General features: G+C 31.3%; 1 protein-coding gene across 3 annotated transcripts in view; it reads left to right on the top strand.

Annotated features, from left to right (window-relative positions):
* Positions 1–25,704, top strand: part of LOC121132531 (potassium voltage-gated channel protein Shab) — a 72,368-nt gene that overhangs the window by 8,272 nt on the left and 38,392 nt on the right. Inside the window, exon 1 of one of the 3 annotated variants that reach the window (XM_071894183.1) lies at positions 10,397–10,415. The exons of 1 other annotated variant lie outside the window; for it this stretch is intronic. The gene's annotated coding sequence lies outside the window, so the exon portion shown is untranslated. Of the gene's footprint in view, positions 1–10,396; positions 10,416–23,490; positions 24,205–25,704 lie in introns of those variants that run through there. One more of the 3 variants, XM_071894181.1, reaches the window with a different exon arrangement.

Here is a 25,704-nt window from a genome sequence, read left to right as displayed (position 1 = left end):
TTAGTTTTTCTTTTTACCGATCACACACTTTTTTGCTTTTGAGGAGATAACATATAAATATAAACTTCAAGTGTGTGCTTATAAATGACGGATAGTAACTCTAATGAGCTCTTGAGGAGCTATAAGTGTACTCCCAATTGGATTAAGAGTATGCTTGACGATTGACAACGTCTTTCCTAGAAACGATGTCAGATTGTTTTTTTTATTTTATTCTGTTCCTTTCATAGTTGCTCTGTGTTGCCAATGTACTGACACTTCATGATAACTATGCTGTTTTTCTCTAAACATTCTTCAAATTGTAAGGGTTCCCATCTCGTGTTTTTTACATGCCCCAAATGCTAACTTTTTATTACCCTACTCATCATCTTCAGACAAATCTGCTTGAATCCAAGTCTCCTCTTCGCTACTTTCTTTTTGTTAAGTACCCCGTCGGGGAGGGAGTGTAAAATTTTAGCTGCATGGGGGAAAAAGTACTTAGCTATCGGACATCACTAAGGATTTTGTAAGCCCCGTTTAATCATTAAAATTTATAACTACATTGAGGTGTTCACATAACTTGAATTGGCCAGAGATGTAAAAAAAATATGAAAATGGAAGGGAAAGGATCTTTTTGTAATTATAACCTGAGTAGGTATTTTTTAAGCTGGTATCATTATTCTGGAAGAGAGAATATACAGTAATAACAAGGGTGTGAAAGAAAAAGAGCTACTCAACTTTTTGTTGTGGGGAGACATGTGTCCTTGTAGGACTCAGAATAGAACCAAGGAAGGATATCGCTGTAATTCCTGCCTTGGCCATTGCTAGATACAGAGTGGGGCTTGTATATTTTTCATTCTACTTATTTCTGACACAGTTACACTTATGAAACGTCACGATAACTATGCTGCTCTTATACCAAACATCTTCTAAATTGTCAGGGTTACCATATCACTTTTTTTGTTTTGTTAAAAATATAACTCTTCCTTCAGAGTACAGTACTTGTCAGGACTCTATTTGGAGAAACGTCATAAATATGTAAAATCACAGTTATTGTATATTCAGTTTTGATCATAATAGTGGTATAGAACTCTCCGTTAGTGAACATTCTTTTTATAACGCGGTTATGAAAAAAACAATGAAGGGTATTGAGATGGGGGAATGAGGTTGGGCAAACCTGTTATGACAAAAATAATTCAAATTAATCAAATGATAATTTTAGACTTTTATTGGAGATGTGGGGTGAAAGTACCGTCTTGCCATGAAATATACCTTCCATTTGAACATTTTTCTTAGATATCGGCTAAGACAACTTCCTGCCAGACGTTTGTCTACAAGATGGAGTTAATATTTAACCCCATTTACTGTTGTCAAATAAACAATTTGATATCCAAAGTATTTTCAAAATTAACAACTATTTACCGAAAATTGAATTTTTTGATAATAAATTTCAAAAATCGACAGCTTTTCAGAAAAAATAACACTTTTTGACGAAAATTCTTGAAAATCCACAGCTTTTTATAAAAAAAAAATTTTTTTTGGAGAATAATTTCCAAAATCCACAGTTGTTCACAAAAAATTAATTTTTTGAAAATAAATTACCAAAATTAACAGCTAGGAAAAAAAGGAATTATTAAAAAGTTTCAAATATTAAATTATCAAAAAATTTAAACATTACATTTTCTAGTGAGAATGCAACATTTCTTGGCTATTTTTTATCCTAACATATAAAAGTTATAAATATTTTTATACTACTTATAAATAGGAATAGGAATCGCAAATTCAACATTGTTTTCTTGATGCCGATCCCAATTCCAAAAAAAACATGCGATTCTCCGATTTTCAATTCAATTACATCGTCCCATCATTAATTTTCACACACGATCTCTCGATACAAGAACCTCTCCCTTCTCTTCAAATTGATATCCAATGTTTAGTATTGTTTTGAAGCTGTCAACGACGATTTGATTTTGCAAAATTGACAAAATAATTTAAATGGAGATTTGCTCAAGACGTTCATACTTCTTTATGTCGGGGTTTAATAAAGAAAACTGCAACTATATTGAAAACCTTAAGTTTAAAATATTAAGTAACATCATTTTCAATTTTGTGTGATCATTATAAAGATTTTTCAAAATAAAAGCAACCCAAGGGTTACTACCTTGTACATCACGTAAAGATAAGACATTAATTGTAAAACTGTTTTGTCTAATCCTACTAAATATTATCTAGTGAATCAATTTTCAATAAATTATTGTCAAATAAATATTTCAAAATAATTGTTCATTCATTTAAAGTGAACGTATTTATTCATTGATTAATGATGTATTTTGCCAAATAGAGTATTAACAAATTGACTTAAAATTTATTTTTGTTGACCTAAAATAATGATTAATATGCATACAATATTGTAGAAAAAATAAGTAAATTAATGTAATGCCTATATTAATAAATAATGAGACAATTTTAGAGCAGTATTTTCTTAGATGGTTATTAAATTTCTCAAAAGTGTATAATAATAATATTGTTTATGTTGGGGCTATAATTTATTTATGTGAAGAATGTCAATTTGTTTGTGAACTCATTTGTTGTGAGGAACAATTTTATAGGAGGACAATATATCTTTATATATTTCGTTTATATGTAAGTTACAATAATTATGCATAAATTGGCTTAAGGTGTAAATCTACAATTTAAACACGATGCAACATAAATGCTCCAAATTTATTTATTGTAATTGTGGAAAGGCTTAAGATGACTGAGGAAGATGCAGAACATAACTTCCATGAGGATTTATAGCCGGTGAACGAATGGAAGACATCGTGCAAACATAGAGGATGTGCTAGCTAGCTATTCTTCCACATTGTCACAATATCTTGGGCACAAATGCAGCACTTAGGTAGTTGATTTTTTTTTTTGTTAGATAGCTAGTTCAAACCTGCACCAGTTGAAAAAATGAAATCAATTGACAGTATTCCTAATTTCACTTATATGGAAAAAGCACGGTACTCTCCTTGGAATCTGCGCCGGGAGCGCCTACCTGGACGTACTAGATACCAAGCTGAAGCACTGGATCGACATGGATCCCAATAGGGGGCCTTATATGTGGCAAGAGGGTTCGGTTCTATGGCACTCCTCGAAAAAAGTCTCAAAATTGCTCCAAGAAAATTTTTATAACTTCATCTCCCCGGGTTTTGGGCCTCCAAACTCGGCAGATCTGAATCAGATGTGTTTTTTAGCCAGTGCGATAGAATGAAAAACCATTCAAACCCCATGCAAAACCAAATAAGAATTTATTGGTCGGATCAAGAAGGAATCAAAAATTTGCACAAGGAGCAAATGGAGAAGACCTGCTCGCACTTTTGGCCTCGTATAGAGACTTTAATTGAGGCTGGAAGTGATTTTATTAAAAAAATAAATCAAAATCCATCTGGCTTCTGCCATTGGATGCAATAGAATCATATAAACTAGAGATTATTTCTCAGATACGGAAAAATGCAAACCTAATTAAGTATTTCATTTTCATAGATGACGCGAGTACAAATCTGGAAGTCATATAATTTTCCTGGAGTAACATATATTTTAAGAATATGCATGTTAAACTGAGTGAACTCAGAGATACATAGATGAAATATTGATGAAGTTCCTTGACCTACGAAGCAGAAGCAAACACAATATTTAAATCAAATCGTCACTTTTTCCAAAACCAATTGGGCCATTGAGTAATAGAACTTAGGTAACATTGAAAGTCTCTCTTCCCAGAATGGATTTTAAAATATTTTGGAAGAAAATATTTTTGAACTTTGGAGTATCTTCTGAGTTTTTCATCCACAATATTCAATCTATTAAACTCAAATATTGGATCTTCCTACTACATACAGTGTTTGATACTTTTTACATAGTTGTAAACTAGCCATGGGAATATATAGTCCTCCAAAAATTGCCCAAGTAGAAATTCCCCTTTCTCTCCAGAAGATGTCAATTTTGTTTTTTGATAATCTTTTTAAGTATTTAAATAATATTATAGTCTTGATAACTCATTAAAAAACTTTCTAAAATTGCAAATGATACGCCGTAGATATACTTAGGCTTTTACCTCGGAGTATGAAATAAAAGAACGACTCGCTGATATTAAAGTCGTATCTACTGAGTAGAAAATAGAAATTGGAAAGAAAAAAGAAAATATATTTAACAAAACTCTTTATTAATCTCCTTTCTGATCATGGTCAATGTCAAAATGATTTATTCCATTCGGTCGCCATTGGCCTCAGAGATGGCAATACGCCTCTTGAGAAAAAAGTTTGATTTATTTCGTCCTTTTGGTATGGTTTTTTTTTTTTTTTTGCAAGTATTGCGAATAAAGTTCGTGTCCATGGCAGCCCTCTCCTCGTCGAAGGAGGCCTTCATGGCTACAATGTTCAGTTGATGGATGTTACAGGACTTCAATGTGCTACAACAAAGATAAGTTGAGGGAATTGACATCCCGAGTTTATAGTGGCCCCATTCTCTTTTCCAAGATAGCAAAGTTGTTAGCTAAGAAGATCTGAGTAATTTTGGCAGTGTGAGCGGGGCCCCATCTTGCTGAAATTTTTTCCTTCTCTCTTTTATGGATAAAATAAGAATCAATTCTATTATATAACTTGACTTAGTGTTCCAGTTATATAGTTTACAAATGTTATCAAAACTAGATAATATATGTGTATTATTTGTTTCAAAGAAGTTGAGTAACATGTTATGGTTATAATACTAAAAAAAAACACTTTTCAAATAATGGTTAAAGATGAAAGACAACAATTTTTCTGGAAACAACGGACATTTCATATATGTATATATTAAAAGCTATTGAATGTGAATGATGTAACATAAGCAAACTACAATTCCATAACTTTAAATCGATCATATATATGATAGATATGACTGAAGAGTACATATACCGAGTGGGTACCCAAAACTTGCATGAGCCTGAATTATTTAATAATTTGTTGATTCAGTTCAACAAAAGTTTGTATTTCTCTGCAAAAATCTGTGAGCAATTTTAGTACAAAACTTCTTTTTTTATGCACCATAAGAACTTCTAATTCCTTTTTGATGCTATTGGGGGCTCAGTGGACTTTGTAGAACAATTATTGATGTTGAACATCAAGTAAATTCACTTAAATCGTAGTCGAATCCTATTGTCAATACTCTTAGGGATGGAATATTACACTCTGTAATCCTGGAGATCTGGAATAGACAAGCATATTTTTTATTCAAAGATGAGGGAATATACAGTGAGTGATTGGTTCAGAGATAGAAAGAAAAAAACTTCATTTTTTTTTTCTATTCCTTCAAAAAAGTTAATATTGAAAAACAAGCTTAGCTGCATATGTGATTATTCAAAGTGTCTGATTATGAGATTTTAGACAAATGGAATAATCGCACATTCATACCATTTTTTTTTTTTTTTTTTTTTTTTTTTTTGAGTTTGCAAAATGAATAGTAAATTTTCTTTTCCTAAGCTGTTGTCATTATTATTTAACTTTTGGGGAGTGAGCTTCCATTTCTTCTACTTAAAACATGTCATGTATATATACAACACCAGATTGAACATTTGAGTGTGATCATAAAAAACAGAAAATAAACTTGAAGATTTGTTGCAAAGTTATAATTGTAAGTCCTTGTTGAACTCAAAGTAGAATAAATGATTTGTATTCGACATTCTTGCCTATGCTCTTGTTTATTTCCATCTCATCCTTCCCCCAGTTGTTTGTGGGTAATCTAAGGAAACGTCATGCCAGCTAAGATACTCTACCCTAAGGATTATTCAAATTGTCAGGGTTACCATATTGGTTTTTGGTTTTGTTAACATGCTCAAAATATTAATGATTAGCATCACTGGTAATGATTACTTGGAGGCCAAACGAAATATTTTGCATGGCCTCTCAAAACCTTATATCAGCTCCTGGGAAGAGGGGCTCCTTCCAATCCTTTCCATATCCCATTCTTGACAGCTCAAATACTTTATTCAACACCTTACAGTCCAAATATACGCGTGGGATTATTTTTGTTTAATGATTCAATTAAAATGAAAAAATAGAATTTTTGTACAAGATGAAACCCATCTCTGTAGAAAATATATTAGATAACGTTATTGGTTCCTCGAAAGATGACTTAAATAATTTTTTACTTTTATAGGAGACTAAGTGAGGTTTTGTTCATATTAAGCGTATGAATTCACTATGTAATGCAAATTTAGTATGTAAATGGGACCAGTTCATTTCTAAATTTTTTTTTTTTTTTTGTAAATGTTGAGCTCGCATAGGCGATGAATGAAATTTTTTGAACAAGTTTGAAAAAGAGTGAGATGTGGGGCAAAGCCCTTAAAATTTGAAATTTGAGATTTTTTTTGGAAAATTGTGTCTTCTTTTATTATGTTCAAACCACAAGCAGATATGATTAAATGTATTTATAGATTTTTTTTCATCAGGGAAAAATATTAATCCGATTTTCTTCTTTAATTAGTTTCTTTGATTTTAACCGGAATAAGAGTGATGAATATTATTTTCAAATATTACTCACAGGGGCATTATCTAACATTACTTTCTTAAATTAAACAGCAATATTGTCAAATCTGTATGGTAAAAAATATTATAGATATTATATTAAGATATTATAGAAGCCTCTAAGACATATTGATAATTTATCAGTTATCGTTTTTGAGTCAAATGCATTTTTAAGCCTATGATAATCCCAAATACCCATAAAAAGTTAAAAATTGACGATCCTAATGAACATGCAAATATAATTCATTTCCATTTATAAATATTCTTTCCCTATTTTGAATTTTGATAGAATGTTGTCGAGGTAACTGAAATAGTAAAATAAGCACAACTTTCACAATATTTGTGACCTTTACGTATCGCATAATAATCACTTATCTCTGACACTCATTTTTTTTTTATTTTAGAGGCATTTTTTTAAAATGCTGAAGATAATACGACCCATCAAAGTATTTATGAAAAAAAATTTGTTTATTTTATTATTTGGCTAATAATTAAGTAATAAAACTTGAACAGTGTCAAAAAGTGTTTGTTAGGATTTATATAGGCATCACCTCCTGCTTTGCAAAGTTTGACAAATCTTTGACAATATAAAAAAATTGTGCCACTTCTTTAAGCACCTTCTAAAAATTGAGGATTTGGAAGCTACATAACAATAGCTGAAACATCCACAAAGCCATGGTCAATATTCCCCCAGTTACTCTGTCATATATTATTCCATATACCCATTTGATATATTTTATAATCTTATTAAAAAATGTGTCATCGAAAAGAGTAATGCTTAGAATCACATAATTTTACACGATAAATTCTTTCTTTTTAAATTATTTTTTTCCAGAGCAAATTTAATAGATTAATACAGTAAAATTAATAAAACTACAAGATCTGTGAAAAATGTTAAAATATTTTTAAAAAATTCATTTTTCACAATTAGCTTGAATATCATAAAGCAGAAAGATCATGTCATTTACTGGCACATGTAAAAAAGGTATTTTTTTAGTATATAAGGGCGTTGAATATTACCCAGGTTACCCTTGCATACAGAGGGATAGATTAAAACTTGTTGTAGCAATCCTAAATTATGAAAACCGTGATTTATATGGAATCTAGAAAAGACAACTCAAAATCATTTTGTGATATTTTTCAATGGTATATTTAACCATAATTTGTACTCAAAATATCTTCTTTTACAAACAATAATAGCCTCGACCTGCCCGTCAACAGATTGATAGTTCTTGACGACGAATGTCGAGTCCAGTGTGTGCCATACTGATAGCAAATCGTAGTGAATCTAAATTTGGATGAGAGGTGTGGCAGAATTTTTTCTGATAAGTTTGGGGAGTTGAGATCAAGACTTGGCCACATGGAAGCTGACCATAAGTGAACCATATTTTTGTTAATGAATTTTTGGTTCTTATGATTCCATGGTCTCTGACACCTTTTTTTCTCCTTATACTGGGGCAGAGGAGATCGTACACGCGTTGTCTTTTAAACTATTGCTCCGACATTTTACACCAATAGACATGGGATACAAACGAAACTTGGTTACTTTTGTTTCATCTGTCGTTTGGTTGAATAATGAAACTTTGTCATTAAAAATAAAGGGGATAAAATCGTAATTAAATGACTCTGCAAGTTTTTTATTGCCACTCTGTACGAAGTGGGTTTGTAAGGTTACTTTTCAAATTTCGGGGCAACGTATACTTGGTATGCTAGATTTTTTAATTTTATATTATTATAATTGAAAAATAACATATAGTTATTGTTTAAAGCTATATATTATGTTTAGTTTGTTTGTGAGAGTATAATAGTTAAAAGTATTTGTGAGTTCTGCAATGTTTTACTATTAGTAAAAACATGCATAAAAAAATTTACATGAAATTTTCTGTAAAAAATGAAATTCAGTGCTCCAAAGCACTCAAAATGTTGACACTAGTATACAGTAAATCTGTTCTGAGTAAAGCAATCTTTATAAGTGATACAAATTCTTCCGAGATGGCTGGGAAGATGCCAATGACGAACCTCGCTCTGGACGCCCAAGCACTTTGAAAACGTTCAAGAAATGAAGAAAATGGCTTTTGAAAATACAGGAATGACTATCAGACAAGTTGGTGAGTATATTTTCATATTGGTTTGCTCGTGCCATGATATTTTTTCGATTGTTGGGGCATGAGAGGATTGTCAGAGAAGTTTGTTCAAACACTGCTTAATTTTGACAGAAACTATCGGTGCATAAGCATCTCTAACAAGCGTAAATGATAACCTGATTTGCTCAAAAAGGTCATAACTGGTGACGAATTATGGGTATATAGTAATGATATCGAAAACAAAGCTCAATCGTCCAAATGGAAGAGCCCAGGACGTATAGGAAAAAATTGCCGAACACGCAAATTACTTTCAACCATTATGCATCTTACAAACAAACTAAACATATTATATAGCATTAAACAATATATACATATATATATGTGTTTTTTTTTCGAATGTACTAACATAAAGAAATCTAGCATACAAAATATATCTTACCTGTGCACTTTAAAAAGTAACCTTACTGTTTGAACACACCTTGTATTCTAAAAGGTGAGAGTTTATCAGATTAAATGAGTTTTAATGTGGTAAATTTGAAATATGGATTAATAAAGTTCATTCACTCGTCTTTGAAAGTATGTGCTTAACATAGTAAAGTATTGATGTGACTTTATTTAAATTTTTTCATTATTACACAAGGATATAATTTCCTATTTTTTTAATTACATAATCCTTATGAGTAAGCAGATAAGCAACATTACATATGGATGTACATTATATATATATATATAAATTATTTTTGGCAATTTTGCAATTTTCTCTCTTTTTGTTTCATTTTCCTTACATATAATTACTCAATAGATAAAACTAATGAAAGGAGAAAAGGAGTACGCGTAGTAATATGTGAAATGTACTCCTGTAGAAAATATTTTTGGGTAATTCGTAAAGAGGAATGTATTGAGCATACCTACATTTGTCCATAATTGACCAATGTTTCTTACTTAAATATCAAGTAAGATGGACTTTTGTTCATGCTGAGTTTATTATGGAATCTCAAAACACATATATTACAGCAAGAGTTCTCAACCTTTTGCAACTGAAAGCAATCTTTTGATCGTCAAAACATTTCCGAAATTTGCAAAAATGATGGGTAAAAACCTATTGTTCTGTTGGCGCTTATTTATTCGGCCCAGTCCTGTCCGGTTTTAAGACTGGTACTATCTGTCCTTGGGACTGATAATAAATCATCAACATAGTTGAAAATATAAGATGTCCCAATAGGTAAAAAAAAAACCCGTAAAATTATTGTTATCCCAATAATTAGAAGAATATTTAGGAGTAGAGCCCCTTAGCTGTTATGACGTTTCATTAAATAAAATGCAAGCGACTATGAGCTAAGAAAATATACACGAATCCTAATAAATATTTAGCAATGATATAGACTGTAATTAATCCGATGTCGTTCCTCAAATTTAATTTAAATCCAACAAGGTCTTATACTTATAACACCAGATCAAATCCCCAAAGTCACTTTTTGTCTTTCATGCACTACCAATACTTATTTTTGTCACTTCAAGTATAAAATAACTATGATGATAGCCTTAATAAATTAAAAAAACTTTTTTATCAATGTAGCGATTACAAAAAGAGCATAATTTTCAATTTTCATATTTTTTAATCTTTGTGCATTATAAACAACGGAGTTGTTAGCTTTAATCACTTAAATTATTAAAACCGTGGTATGATTATTTTTAAAACGATGTTTATTATATGTATATACAAGGTGAGGAATCAAAAAATTAGAGAATTTTAAAAGCCACTTCTATATATTTTTAGACTGTCCCATATATATGGAAAACTTTTGAAGGAAAAGTAAGTAGTTCAACAATTATTATTCAATATGCCCCCTCCATTCTGTATGATGTCTTCAATATGGGGAAGAACAGAAGCATAGCTGGTCCTGATGAATTCCTACGATAAGTTGTTCCACTCCTCTATGATCACGCCCTTCAGGGCATCGACATTCGAGTGAGAAATCTTGTTGATCTTGCCCCCAAGATGTACCAAACAAAAAATTCGAGTAGAGGGTTCACGTCGGGTGAAAAAAAGGCCATAAGTCTGCCGACCAGATGCTAGTCATGTTCTCCCTGCAGAAATACTGCTCCTTCTTGGACGTGTGTGTCGGGGCATCTTCTTTGGTAAACCAATAGTTGTCCCTGAAAAACATGCTCTTCAACCATGGCAAGACATTGCACCTGAGGAAGTTGTATTAGACGTCTGTGTTGACTTTCTCGTTGGTATTGAGAAAGTAAGGAGGTATCTCACTGCCGTCGGATGCCATGTCGCCGAGGATAATGACCTGAACTGGATGTTTGCTCATCAAGGACCCCTCGACCTGAGCTCTTGATTGAGCCAAAAAGCAATCATCTCTCCTGTTTATACCAGCGTCCACTGGGAAGATCTTCTTATCGGAGATCGACTTGTGCTGGGAGGAGATTGTACAGCATCTGCCGTGTTGCTTGTTACTCGGACATTTTTGATCGCACAAAAACAAAACAAACATTAAATTGTTACTTTTTGTGAGTTATTTTGAATGAGTAGACTTAAAAAATATTTGACTTTTAGAAACGGCTAGACGGCCTGGAAGATGATTCTAATTTTTGAATCCTGACTCTGTATATTTATATGCTAATATTTTTAGAGATCTTTAGATACTTTTGAAAGGGATTGAGCTCCCCCAAGAAGGGGCTAGCTATGATACAGATAACAAGTGAACAACAGCCAAGCTTAGTGTTCTGTCGGTCCTTAAGAATGGGTCTGTTAATGGGTCTGTCCTTAAAGTTTATCTTAATTTATGTCTAAGAGTTAAGCTAAATGAGATATGTATTAAAATCATTGCACATATCTTGCAAACAATTTCCGATTTAAATTATTATGCACTTTAAAAAAACAACAACTATATCTTTAATTCGTTATATAATTTATTCTATTGTATAAAATAATAGCAATAAATACGTTAATGGCGTCTTGAGGGATCGATTTTACCTTCTTTAAGGACCAACAAGTGGGACTGAATTGTACATTGGTCATAAATTAGGGCTAACACAACACTAATTAACATGTCTATATAACAAATAATTTATTGGCTGTAGTTGTCAGCTGGGATGGGTGAGAGGCTAAATCGCAGAGTATCATTCATAAGTACCTCTTTGTCTTTTCGATTGATTTTGTGAAAATTTTCAATGGAAAAACCTGACTCACATTAATAGGGGGTGGTGAAAGGTAGTAGAAACGGGTTTGCCGGTTTCGATAGAGAGGGATATTGACTATGAGTAGTATCCAGAATGAAGTATCTATGTCTTTTGAAGCAGTATCCACAGAGAAAGCAGGGGGTCTGCAGCATTTTTTACAATGGGGGTGTTTGTTTTTTAGAATAAAAAAACCACCTTTTTATTTTAGAAGCTAAATTTTTTGAAGAAGCTAAATAATTTTCTTTCTTGTTTTTTTATTATAAAAGAGAAGTTTAAAAATTACTTTTTAAGATTTGTGCCATTTAAATTAATCATTTATATTGGTGACGATAAACAAAATGTATTTTTGGAGAAACTACAGCCTCCACCTCCTTCAAATGCCCCGGAAAGGGTCCAAATTCAAAAGGTCCCATCTTTTGTATTTCTGCGATGCAGTTTGTAATCTTTCCTGACAACTGAGCCAAATTCTGTGTTAATAAAAATTAACGATAATACGTCAAAGAATAAAATTTTTGAGGAAAATTATTTTAGCTTACTTGTGTATTAACAGTCCACACATATAGTTCAACAATAGTAATATAATGACATGATTGATGAAAAAAAGAAAAACAATTTCATTGTATATTTAAATACAAAAAGCATTAATAGTGGTTATCCAATAAATTACCTAGATCATTATTTCAACAATTCTACTTGAAATAGAGAAAATTTTACATATAAGATATGACAAAGAAATCATCAGGTTTGTACAATATTCATAAATCTATATTCGTCAACTCAATAGTGAGTATCAGAGTGAAAAAAACAATTTTATTATCAATTTAGTGAATAAGATATTTTTAATGAACATTTCGATCCAATAAATACAATCATATATAAAAGGGTGGCTCTTATTATGTACTTCAATGGTTCTCAAAGTGGGGGCTGTAGTACACGACGGAGGGGTAGCGAGATAATTTCCAAAAAATAAGAATATAATTTAAATTTAAATAACTTTAGGTGGTATCAAAACTTGAAGTATGACGATGTACAGTCTCTTCTGGATCATTTTAAAAACATATTTCGCAGAAGATAGTGCTCCACAAAAACAAAACTGCATCCGTCCCCTTTACCACCACTGATAAAAATCTGTTATGTGATATGGAAGACGTACTAATCGAACTGCGATGTGACCAAAAACTAAAATCCTATTTTAATTCTAAAAGACTAAACGATTTCCGGATTTCTGTAATGAATGAGTACCCAATGCTGGCTAAAGCATCTTTGTATTTACTTATACGATTTCCTCAAAAAAATTATGCGAGAAGACATTTTCCGTATTAACTTATGTGTAAAATATAAACAGATCGGGCCTTACGTGGAGGATGGTCTTGGAAATGCTGTGTACATAATTAATCCTAGTATAGATGTGCTTGGCTCAATGCACAGTGGCATTTTAAGACTTTTATTCGTTTATCAGCCTATTCCCATCCACATTTTGTAATGTTATTTGTTTGTGAGTCTCAACTGTGTTCCATAAAAGGACTACTTTGCTATATGATAATAATAATGAACAAACCAAATACTACTACTACCTCTGTGGCATACAACTGGGTGGGTAAAAAAATTGCACATTTATTTAATGAGGTTAAGAGAGGTTGTAAGGTAGACAAAAAAAGAAACTGTGTTACACCCAAATAAAAAAATTAGAATACTAGAAATAGGTCATAATTTTCACTCCTCGTAGATACTCAAGTTAGGATTTGCACACTTTTGAATGTAGGAAAAATGGCAACAGATATGTTTCCATGTGTTGGGTGTGTCTTGTCGAATTGTTTATTGATCAAAGGCAGAGATGGGTGTGAAAGGAAGCCTAAAAGTGCCAGGGCAAAATCCTTGATGCTGAGAAGGTAAAGGAGGCTATGAAGGTAAATCATTTAAAGTACTTTCCCTCTCATGTAAAGAACTTGGGCGTTGCCAGCTGCGACTTCCGGACAGAATCAAAAACTTGAGGTGTAAAATCCTTGCAGGGCTGACTAGTACGTTACTGAATGACAAAATTAAGCTTTGCCCTCTACAATGTTGAAATTTTTAACGATAAAATGAGAAATTTCTGGACTTTCATTTAAAATACTTGTGGACACCATTCTCTCCAGATGTAAACCCATTGAGCCATTCCCTTTGGAGGCATATTGAGACCAATGCCTGTCACATTCACCACCCCAATACTCATTCTTTAAAGAATTTTATCAATAAAAACTAAATTTGCATGTCTGAAAAGTACAGCAAGAAAGTGCTTTAGAGCTTTCAGGAAGAAATTAACGGCCAACATTGTGGGGTATGCCCTATATTTTGAGTATAAACTGTTCTTTCTTGTTAATTTACATATAATTAATTTTTTATTCATTACCAGAGTAAAGAACAAAATCTGTTTGAAGTCATATGCACAAAGTGTGCTAAACAATTTTGACCACCCATTCTATTTTAAATCAATATATTACTGCAAACTTATACTAAAATGAGGCAAAATAGTCGTGGTGTGTTTTGACAACACTTAAAGGTAAGGAAAAAATATATTTGTAATCCTCAGGCATAACATATTTAAATTATTTCATTGTAAAAACCGGGACCACACTACACTATCTCTTAATATCAGTGGAAAACTTTTTTTAAAACAAACAAGTTCTAAATGTTTTTTATTTTGCAAACTATAAAGATATATCACTTTTTCTAAAAATCCGCCCTCTGCAGGAATATATATATCCACTTTTTCATAAACCTTTAGCACACTTACTTTCTGTTCAATTGTGACATTTTGCACCAGTATTCCCTCCACAGAGGTCTTTAGGCTGGTGAATTTATGATGGTAGGTAGCACAAGCCTTTTTCATATTGGTGCTTCATACATACATGGGATGACAGAGGCCAAAATTCCTTGGACTAAAATCCCTGACTCTATTTAAAAAAAATTAGAATTGGGTAATCTTTGATATTTTGGAGCCCTATCCTGAGTCCATGCTCAAATACCCACCAAATAAGACCTGTTGCTCACAAAATGATATTTTGAACCATTATGCCATTTACCCAGACAGGAGGAAATACATTTTCATCCCTTACAATTACTCATACAATCAAAGTGCATTGAGAATACTTTGATCTATCTAAAATCGAATAGTTGAACTACATCCTCTGGATTACTGACATAGGATTTCTTTTAGACTTCATCTCATTACCCTTGGTAGGATAAATAAATTTAAGAGTTTCTTTGCTCGTCAAGTTGATATTCGAGAAAAGCTCTTGGAAAATTATTTGATAAGGCAATAAATCCTTTTCAATATTTCATTCAAGATTTTCTTGAACACGCTGTACATGAGTAAAAAACTTATTGCGGTATAATGAAAAATAAATATTCTAATTTCCTGGGTCACTTTCCTTTATGCCAAAATAAATCTTCTTTTCAAAAATATATAATCTGTAAACGATAGGAAAGGTAGATAATCAAGAACAGATGTAAATACTGTAATTCATTTTTCTTGGTTGATAATAAACTAGTAATATAATCAAATGAAAATATAATTAAGGTCTACGTTTTATAATACTTTGTTCAATAATTTCATCTTATGATATTCACCTTATATTTTATATTTTTTCCATTTTTTTTTTCCATACATGAAATTTGTAGTAAACGAAGCAAATTAACTATTTTTGACTTTTTGCCAATAAAACGATTACGTCCAATAATTTCATACCCAAGATAAATGAGAATTAGCTTTTTCAAAATAAATAAAAAAAATCTCCATTTCAATTATCTTCACTTTTTATATAAAATGTTTCATTTCTTCAAGTATTTTATATATGTGCGTAACTACAACATTTTTTTTCCTTCTTCAGCCCTAGTGTTATTCTTGACGTTTCAGTTGCAGATAATATCATATATCTATTAAACTAATTACATACATATTTTATGACCCTAAATTAAGTGTATATTAGGGTGGAGCTTATTTTTTTAAATGTTCCAATTATGAGGTACTGAGGGGCTCAAAATGTTCATTTTAGTCCATAGATATTATTGACTAACTTTGAAGCTTTTCAAATAAAGATTAAAGTTATCTCAACGGTTCAAAAGTTATGACATTTGACACTTTTTAGGGAAAAAATTGTTTTGTGTTTTTATCTTCTATTTAGAATACATTAAACCTTTTGGTCTTTTTTTTTTGCAAAAAAAACTTTAGGCCAACAAAATTTGTTGAAAATAATATTATTACCTTTATATCAGAATTCTCTATCTGCGTTTCTTAAAGAATGATAAGCGTAGTGACAAGAATTATAGCTTTCCGCCCAACTGTCTGTTCCCTAGCGTAACAAAGCCAAAATACTCAGTTAATAGATATTTAAATTTACAAGTAGGTACATTTCTTTACTAAGATAAACAAAAAAATGCACATTTGCATGATCTTGACCTTGATGACCTTTTTATTAGCTTTCATTTTACAAAAATAACTTTATAACCTAATTTTATAAAATAAGTAAGAAATGCTTGTAAAATACAAAGATTTTCAAAATGAATTTAGTAGGAGTTTTTTAATATAAATATGACCTCCGTGGTCAATTGAGGCCGAGGGTAACGACGAAGTAAACAATAAATATGTATTATTTTAGTATGACTAAGTATCAGATAAAAAAACAGTGTTTATTTCAGCAGATACTGACAAAGTCATTAACCAGAGCATTGGTCAATTCCCTTTACTAGAGGGACAATTTACTGAAAACGAAAAAAGTTTCGAGCAGCAAAAACTTTTAAAATTAAGACTAATCTCTAAAATAACGTTGAGACATAATTTCTAAATTACAGGTTCTATTTAACTTAGTATACGAAACTTTTCAAGCCTGATCCATTGATGACACAGTTAAAGTCATGTGCTTTGATGCAAAAAATTAAAATAGATGTAGGAATTTTGATGCTTGTATTCGTTCAAAAAAAATGGAAAAGCTTAAATATTGACTTCATATAATGGAACTTAAAGTTGGCTTAATTTTTCAATCATGTTTTAATCAACATCTACTCCTGAGGTTAAAGTATTTGAGCAATATTTTTTGGTAAAATACAAATGTTTGGAGTAGCATCCATGATTATAAAGATGATCAAGATTCTTTTGAACAACTAAAAGCTGTTAATACTTGGAGTGGGTATAATTATAAAATACTGTATTTTATAAACATACCATGAATCCGCACTAAAACTCCTCCTCCAAGTAGTCGAGGATTATAGACGTTCGTAAGCCAATTCCAGGAAATATAAACTGTTAAAATTGAAATTTTACAAAAAGATAAAAAATGCAAGAATTTAAAGTATTATTTTTGTTAATATTAACTATCAATAGGAAATGATGTGGCATTCATGGAAGTATAAGTCAAATCTTTTGCATATATCTCTGTTTCATTTTGGTAGTTGAGTAGTAAAGTGATATAAATTGTTTAACATGTCATTGCTGACCACGGAGGTAATATCTTTATTTGGAAAAATATTTTATTACACAAAAATTTATAACTTATATTATGAAATTTATCCATAAAGATGTTTTTCTTCATTTAAAGGTCACCAAAAGTTCAACAATGTCAAGTTTGCGCAAAATTCCACGTTGTTGTATAATTAAGTTAAAATATGCATGATTGAAATTTTTTATATTTGTTGCTTGAATTTTTGGTCTGTGATACGTTAAAAGAAAGACAGACAGATCGGCAATTCATTTAATATCAATGTTTGTTCTTTTGAATCTGGAATTCTCCTTAAATTAAAAAAAAATGTTGTTGAATTATGTTATCCATTTTTTTTTTTTTTGTTGTAGAAAAAGCGGATATCAAAACAAAAGTACATTTTTTTTATAAAATTTCAAAATTTAGGGCAACTAACCAAATTGAGACCCTAAGGATCTCATATTTCGAATATATTCAAAATAAGACCACCCTAATGAATATTTTCATAGAGACATGCATTGATTTTTTTATGGGCATGCATTCATGTAATTAAAAAAGTGCCATTTTATCAAGGACAATAATCAAATTTTATTAGCAAAGTAAATGTAATATATGACAAATACAGTTTCCAGTTTATGTTTATGTAAAAATATCATAAAGCTAAACTATCAATCAATATAATGTTGCAAAAACTGAGAACTAATTTATAACAATTAAAGAGAATATCGAAAATATATTTCAATAAGGTTTTGATGGAAACGATAACTTTTTTTTAAATTCTGACAAAGTTATACATATAGGAAAATTGACCTTCAGAATAGTACCTTCAAAAATTGACCTTCAGAATAGTACCTTCAGAAAATTGACCTTCAGAATAGTCCCTTCAGAAAGTTGACCTCAGTAGAAAATTGCCAGACATGAGGCATGCGTAGGGGTAAAAATCCGTTGTACCTTTTATGTCACATGTTTTTTTGAAATTGGTGATTTAAGGAATGAATTTTCTTTTCTTCAACCGTTTTCATTAATATTTAACTCATGAGTAGTAAAATTCTTTTCAACCGCATTGAATGATATTCAATACCTGATTATACATACATTCGTTTGTGGTCATTAAAGACAGTAAGTAACCTTGAGGATCTGTTGCAGAGTTATAGATGTGAGTGTTTGTTGGGAATCGACATTGGAGTAATTTTTGCCAATGTACTTGTTCATTAGGTTCTTCCCCACCTTTTTTTTTTTTTTTTTTTACTTTGTCATATTAAATGGATCTATTTAGGAAAAGATGTTCATTACTCAAGAATTAAATAATAATAATCATTTCTAAGGAAAATAAAAGCCATTCTTCAGATAACCAATTGCAAGAAAAGAGACCATCCTAACAAATGATTGGATTTACATCACTGGTCATCATTTAATTTTACAATGTTTTTACTAAGGAAAGCTTGGGACAACTAATGCTCTGTGTATATTGATAATTTGATAGTAGGAAATCTGTAACTATGAAAAACAACTTCATATTTTAATCCACTGCCGGTTTCATCAATATGAGGAAGTCACTCTCATTGGAGATCATAACTCCAAAAGTTCTGAACAATAAATCTTCTGCAGTATTACCAGAACCAGAAAGAAAATTATTGATATCCGGACAACACTATTTCATATAAAATATGTGGCTGGTCAACACAAAAGCAAGCTAGAATATTTTTCTCAAAATTGAGATTAGATAATATTTTTATTCTTCAACTAATAATCATCAATTTCTATTAACAAATTATTCTTATTTATCATTTATTGCACTTGAAGTACCCATAATTATTTGTCACTATAAAATATTGAATAAATTGGCTTTATTATTTGAAAGGGCACATCGGAGCCAATAGAAGTATATAAAAAACTATACTATAGAGAAAATTCTTGGATATCTTATCCCATGCCACAAATTTGACTACAAAGCGTATAATTAACTCAAATATGTAAATAAAATATGGACAATGAAGCAAAATATTAAATAAATTAAGATAAAATATTAATGATACTATTTCGTATAAATGGGTTCATAAATCCCTGATTTAAGAAGTGTTGGTAAATTCAAAAATCATCAATATGAAGTAATATAAATTTGAAAAGTTCATTATGGAGAGCCAGCATAATTAAAACTAATTAATGGACAATAAAACGTGATAGTCATTGTTATTTTCAATTAAAGTTCAAAATAAATTAGTTTAAGTGTTTTTTCAATAGATTCAAGCTTTGAACAAGAAAAATAATATAAATTTATCAATATGTTTGCTTTGAAATTTGCAATGATAAACCAAGAGGATTCCTTTCTAGAAAATTACCACAAGAAAAATTTACTGTCAAAAATCGAAATCTAGGGAAAATTGCAACAATTGTACTGTATTTATAGTTATTCATTTACCGATTTGCCTTATCTAAGGATCTGTTGATAGTTTTCACATCTGAAAATGGGCGGGAATAGTATAAACCTTATAATTTCCCCAAATTCACCTCACGCACACGGAATTTTTATATGATAACTCTGGGACTTGGAAACAGATTAAAAAGAGGCACCGCTACTTCAAAAAACATTATATAGCTGTAGGTAAAAATTGTTTGTTCTTATAATTTTGTGGGACTCCACGCAGATTAAAAACTATCATTGCCTTTTAAAGAAAGACCCCTCCTAATTTCCAATGATTTTTTTACAATGACAACTTCGATAGAAGCTATATATACCGGGCCGTGCAAAATTATTTACCGATGATGTAAATATACTTTTTAAGAGGTTTTGTGGCAACCAATCTGATTGTTTCGTATTTTTACTGTTAAAATATACAAAAATCCTTCCTGAGAGAGCGTAACAACTTCCACACGTGAGACCATGTCCAATCAGGAAACAAAAAGGATCGAAATTGCAGTCCTCCTCCGAGCGGGAGTGCTTCATAACAACATTAAGGAACAGGTTTGGGCCTCGTTGAAGAAAATTTAGAACGTTTCCAAGTGCTTGTAGGCTGGGGGGTGATCTCAAGCATTCCCCTGGGGCTGGCAGGAAGCCCACTGTCTCAACAAGGCAAGTAAAGGTAGTGTTCAAGAGGACTCCCAACAGGTCCATTGCCGACATGGCCAGAAAGATGGGAACGTCGAGATCAAATGTTTCAAGGGCATTGAAAAGGGCTGGAGGAAAGTCCATGAGGCGTACTGAATGCCATCTGCTAACTTAACGTCAGCGAGAAGTCAGACTTGAGCGTGCCAAGAAAATCTTGAATGATACTCATCTGGACGCATCATCATTTTTTCCAATGATAAAACTTTTACGGTCGATCCTGTTTTTCATTTTTGGAGATGTGCAAGATAAGCACCGCTATGTGGAAACAACAAAGCACCCTGCTTCGTTGATGATGTTGGGCCTCGTGGACTCAAACGGGAAGGCCGTGAATCCGGTATGGTTCCTCACTGGCTACAGATTAACAGAGGAGGATTATGTGAAGATTCTGACGCCCAAGGTCCTTCCGTGAATCAAATCCATAGTTGGCAATTCTCCTTGGGTTTTTCAACAAGATGGAGCACCCGCCCACGCTTCCAAGAAAGCTCAGGAGTGGCTCAAGGACAACATAACCTTTTGGCCCAATGACTACTGGCCCCCTCAGAGCCCAGATTTGAACCCACTAGACTTCTCTATCTAGGCGCACGTGGAGACCAAGGCCTGCAAAAAATGACACAAAAACATAAATGCCGTAAAAGCTGCTGTCAACAAGGCCTGGGCCTCCATGGACGCCGATTACATCCAGCAAGTCTGTGGCAGCTTCAGACGTCGCCTGACCAGTGTCTTTGAGTCAAATGGTGGCTACATTGATTGAATTTGATCACAAACTATTTTATTATTCTAAAAATGTATGAATAAATTGTTTCTCAAGTCATTCGAAATGTTATTATTGTCCTTGATATGTTCTGAACAAAAATTGGTAAATAATTCTGCACGGCCCGGTATATTGAACAGTTTTTCTGTAAATTGAAAATATATTTACATTTCCTGAAATGGAAAATATTTTGGCTGGCAATATTCGTATAATAAGTCTAATTTATCCTGGATCTGGGAACAAATTTTTCCGGTCTGCAAAAAAAAAAAAAAAAAAATTTTCGTTGAAAAAATTATCTTATTGTTTAATTTAAGAAATATATACATTTATTCACACAAATTCTTGACAAATATAAGAGATTACATCTTAATTGACATAGCTTCCATTAAAAGCAATGAAGGCCTCAATACAATTCCAGAAGCTGGTACAGACTCTGACAATTTTGTCCTTCGGCACTTTACTCAGACTTTGGAGATGGAGGAAATTAGGTCATCCACATTTCGGTGTGAGGTTACATTTGTGATGCCATCTATGGCAACTTACAAAAAAAAGGAATTCAGAGGATTTGTGTCGGAGTTTACGTAAGCCACATGTCCTTAGGCCAGAAATTAGGGAAGTTTTGGGAACATAACTCAACTTCCTGAATGTTTGGACGTCCCTCTACCAATGTTTTTGCCATGTTGGATATTGCAAACGGACCTCACATTGATCCTAACGATAATAGTGATGGTTTTTTCAATCTATATGTGTGGCAAGTAATCTAGATACATGATGTACTTTTGTCCCTTGTTCACACATTTTATGTCTGTTTCAAAAAAAATAAATAAATAAAGTCAAATAAATGCATTAAAATCCTATGAAGTAGAATATAAATATTTGCTTTTGCAGTTCACTTAGATGTGACTGTTCATAAAATTTTCATTGTTAGTTTCAAATATTACAAAAGATTATGTTAATCTAGTTTCTATAATATTCTAGCTAAGTTTTTAGAATTGTTTGTTATTTCAGAAACTTTGCATTATAACTAATAAGTTGCACTCCTGCCAAATTATGAAAATGGTATGAAAACCCTGTTATTATCCTGAAGCAACTTTTATTTAAACCATTTGACTATAAAACTACCAGAAGGAAGCCAGAAATCAATTTTAAAAAATGGGTGGTACAAATTATAAGCCATTTTTCAGTGCAAAAAATAGGTTTTATACATGAATATTGTAAGATTGAGGCAAGTTGTAAAACAAAAACAAATCGTTCATACAACTTGCTAAACCGCAGGATTTGTGAATAATCAACACTCTCTGGGAAGGCTCTTTTTTTTTTTTACATCTCTAACCTTTTAAAATTAAAAATAAAAGAGTAGTTTTCATGCCCAAAAATAATATTTTACAAAATGAATTACAAATCTGATCGATGCGTCATATCTAACTAAATCAGTTATTGAACTTTAAAAATTATATTATAAAGTTTATTTCAACTACACTATATTTATAGTACACCTGAAAGTTAAGGTTGTAATAATCTTTATATGACATAAAATTTAAACTTTCTTTTAATGATGTAGATAGTGAACTGTGTAGAAAATGAAACGTGTTCAAATACATGATAAACAATTGAATGATTGATATACTTTTGTAATTTAATTTTTGTTTCATATTTTTATCTATTCTTTTCATTTTTACACGTTCATACCCATTAAAATGCTACAAATACTTGTATGAATATAAAATATCTAGAAAAAATAAAAGCTTTATTTTAAAATATTCTTAACAACATGAATTTGGAATTTCAACAAACTATAATTGTTATTTTTATATTAAAACATTAAATTTTATGAAATATTTTTTACTTTATATAAATTGTGTCAATCAAATTAGTACGTATCAATAATTGATGAAGTTGCAGACTTATATAACTACAATAATAGCTAAATATTGCATTTTAATAGATACAGTTCTACGCCTCAGTCTTCGTATGGAAAGTAAGGAGAATCCGACAAATAAAAAGGAAAAACATAGAACGAGTTTTAAGCTAAACAATTAATTCCAGTCACTAAGCCTTAATTAAAAACTGTTAAATATACGAATAAATCCCAAGCAAGGCATTATCATAATAAATAAATAAAAAGTGGGTATATACTTGGATTTAATGCTTCAGAAGGTTACTTAAAAGTATTGGGGAGAAAATGTAAAGTCATAGTAATAAGAATCATTTCTATCTGTATAATTTTCAACTTCATTCCCTTAGTGTTCAGTAAAATATTCTGAAACAATTTGTTAATTTCTTTGAATTATCAATAAAGTTAGTTCGTCAAATTTGCAAATCATTTTTAAAAATGTAGTAAAACGTTCTTTTTATTAACCAAATAATGGAATAAAATGTTTTATCATCCAACTTTAAAAAAATAAAATATAAATGAGTACTATCCGTCCTTGTGACTGGTCCTTAAGACTGTCGGTCCTTTGATCTTTCAGTACTAGAACTGATCAAAACAAGAAGATATAAAGTTGAGTAAAGTCATCCAAGGACGGAATTTTAGTAGTTTTAGGACCGATAGGCAGAACTGAACTGGACTCTTTGCAGTTTTCAGTCCTAAATAGGGATAGCCGCTACATAATCCTCTAATACCACGGAGTAACTTCACATTTGCCTTACGTGCTATGTTGGTCCTTATTAAGGACTGAAGACTGCAGTATTGTCCAGTCCATTCTTGGGCCGGTCTTGATCAGCCCTGCTTATCAATCTTATGAATAATTAAGTTAGGTCCTGGAAGACTTCACTTGAGTTTTTTTTTTTTTTTAAACAGGTCTAGTACTGACATTCTGAAAGATCTACAGTCTTAAGTATAGGTTCCAAGGACTGACACGACTGGTCCTAAGAATAGACTGTACCGAATAAGTAAAAACCGACAGAATACAATTTGCCTTGACTTTGTAACACAAAAAAAGCTTATTAACCTACCATACTATCCTTTTATTATGCATATATGGAAATCATTTTTTTATCCCCTATGTAATTACACTAATTAATTATCTTCTTTAGGTAAATACTGCAGAGATAATAAATTGTTTGATTTCGACGACACACCCCTCATAAGGACATTGTAAGCGCTTTTATTTTGATATTGAATATCAAAAATTAAACTCTAATACTGCAATGTGCGTTCAGTTACCAGTATGTTCAATATTTTATAGCTCCCCCTAAACGTTATTTTTTACACTATTAATCCCATATATTTTCCCAAGCAGACATATATTTTTATTTGCTCCGAATAAAAAGATTTGACACATCCAAAAAAAAATCTTTGGATTATTTTAACTATCTCTCAGAGATGTAAAATATTCACTCTTAATCACTTTAACGCTGTTTTTTTTCTTTTTGATACTGTTTCTCCTTCTCAAATAATCACAAAATAGAACTAAAGTTGATTTTTTTTTAATCTCCTGATTTCTGACGTAAAAACCATCGAGGATCTTTGGAACCCCTTAACCTTGATTCATCATAAGAATAGGAGTTTTAATACTATCTACAAAAGTGAAAGCCGACATGTTGTAAGTTATATCCTAAATCGGCTCTCTGGAGAGCTTAATTAATTCAAGAGGATTCCCCACTCTAAATTTATTACCTGAACTTATCTTAACCATCTCAATTATTATTTTATATGTTGCGTTTGTGGCTCCATTATTGGTATCTCTCATTCTTGGTATATTATTTAATATAAAAATATTATTTCTCACAGCACAAAGCAACTTTAAGGAGAAGGCTATTATCATAAAACTCATAAGCTTTGCTACTACTGTGTTGGGAGTATTTTACTTACTCACTTCCCTGTTATTAATCACTGCTATCTCTATAATAATTTTTTGTACAGAAACCTTTACCTTTATTTTATTAAAATAAAGTTTAACTGAAAGCCAACCACTGCATAAACCATAAAGAGAATACTTACCCAACAGTTTAATACCTAATCACTTTGTTAAAGTTACCCCAGAAACATTCAAATATAATCTTCCTTATATTAATGAAACCCAGAACTCAGTAGGAACCCCCAATCTCCCGGTTTATGGGTGACACAACTACGCCTCAACATAATAAATTTTCAACTTGTAACCTTATTCTACTTCCCTAAGGAATTAAGATCTTATTTCGCATAAATCTTACATACTAACCTTTTATCAGAAACCTCTTAAACCTCCAGTAAACCTCTTTTAACAAATTTATTTTAAAGAATTTCTTGATTGTCTGGAATTAGTCTCTAGAGATGAATCACTTTTGGGACACATTAAAAGTTTTTGGTAGCTATATTGTCCTACATATTCCTTTTGAAATTCGTAAAGAAAGAGGAAGCTTGATTAAATATTTTGACAATTTCCTCATTATTCTTTCAAATTTTAAAATTTAATTAAAATATCTCATTTAACAATTAGAATTTGTTTGGTATGGCTTTAAGTGTTTTTAAAAACGCATGAATATATGGACGTTTGTTTGAATGCAAGGCTAATTAAATTCTTAATAAGGCTTATTAAAATTACTGAATATTGTTTTTTGAAGATGTCACTGGCAGATATCTATTTGTCATTTTTCTAAGATTGTTGTTTTTGTG

The sequence above is a fragment of the Lepeophtheirus salmonis genome, chromosome 2, assembly GCF_016086655.4.
Source record: "Lepeophtheirus salmonis chromosome 2, UVic_Lsal_1.4, whole genome shotgun sequence".
Lineage (NCBI taxonomy): Eukaryota > Metazoa > Arthropoda > Copepoda > Siphonostomatoida > Caligidae > Lepeophtheirus > Lepeophtheirus salmonis.
This window is presented reverse-complemented; position numbering and strand designations above follow the sequence as displayed.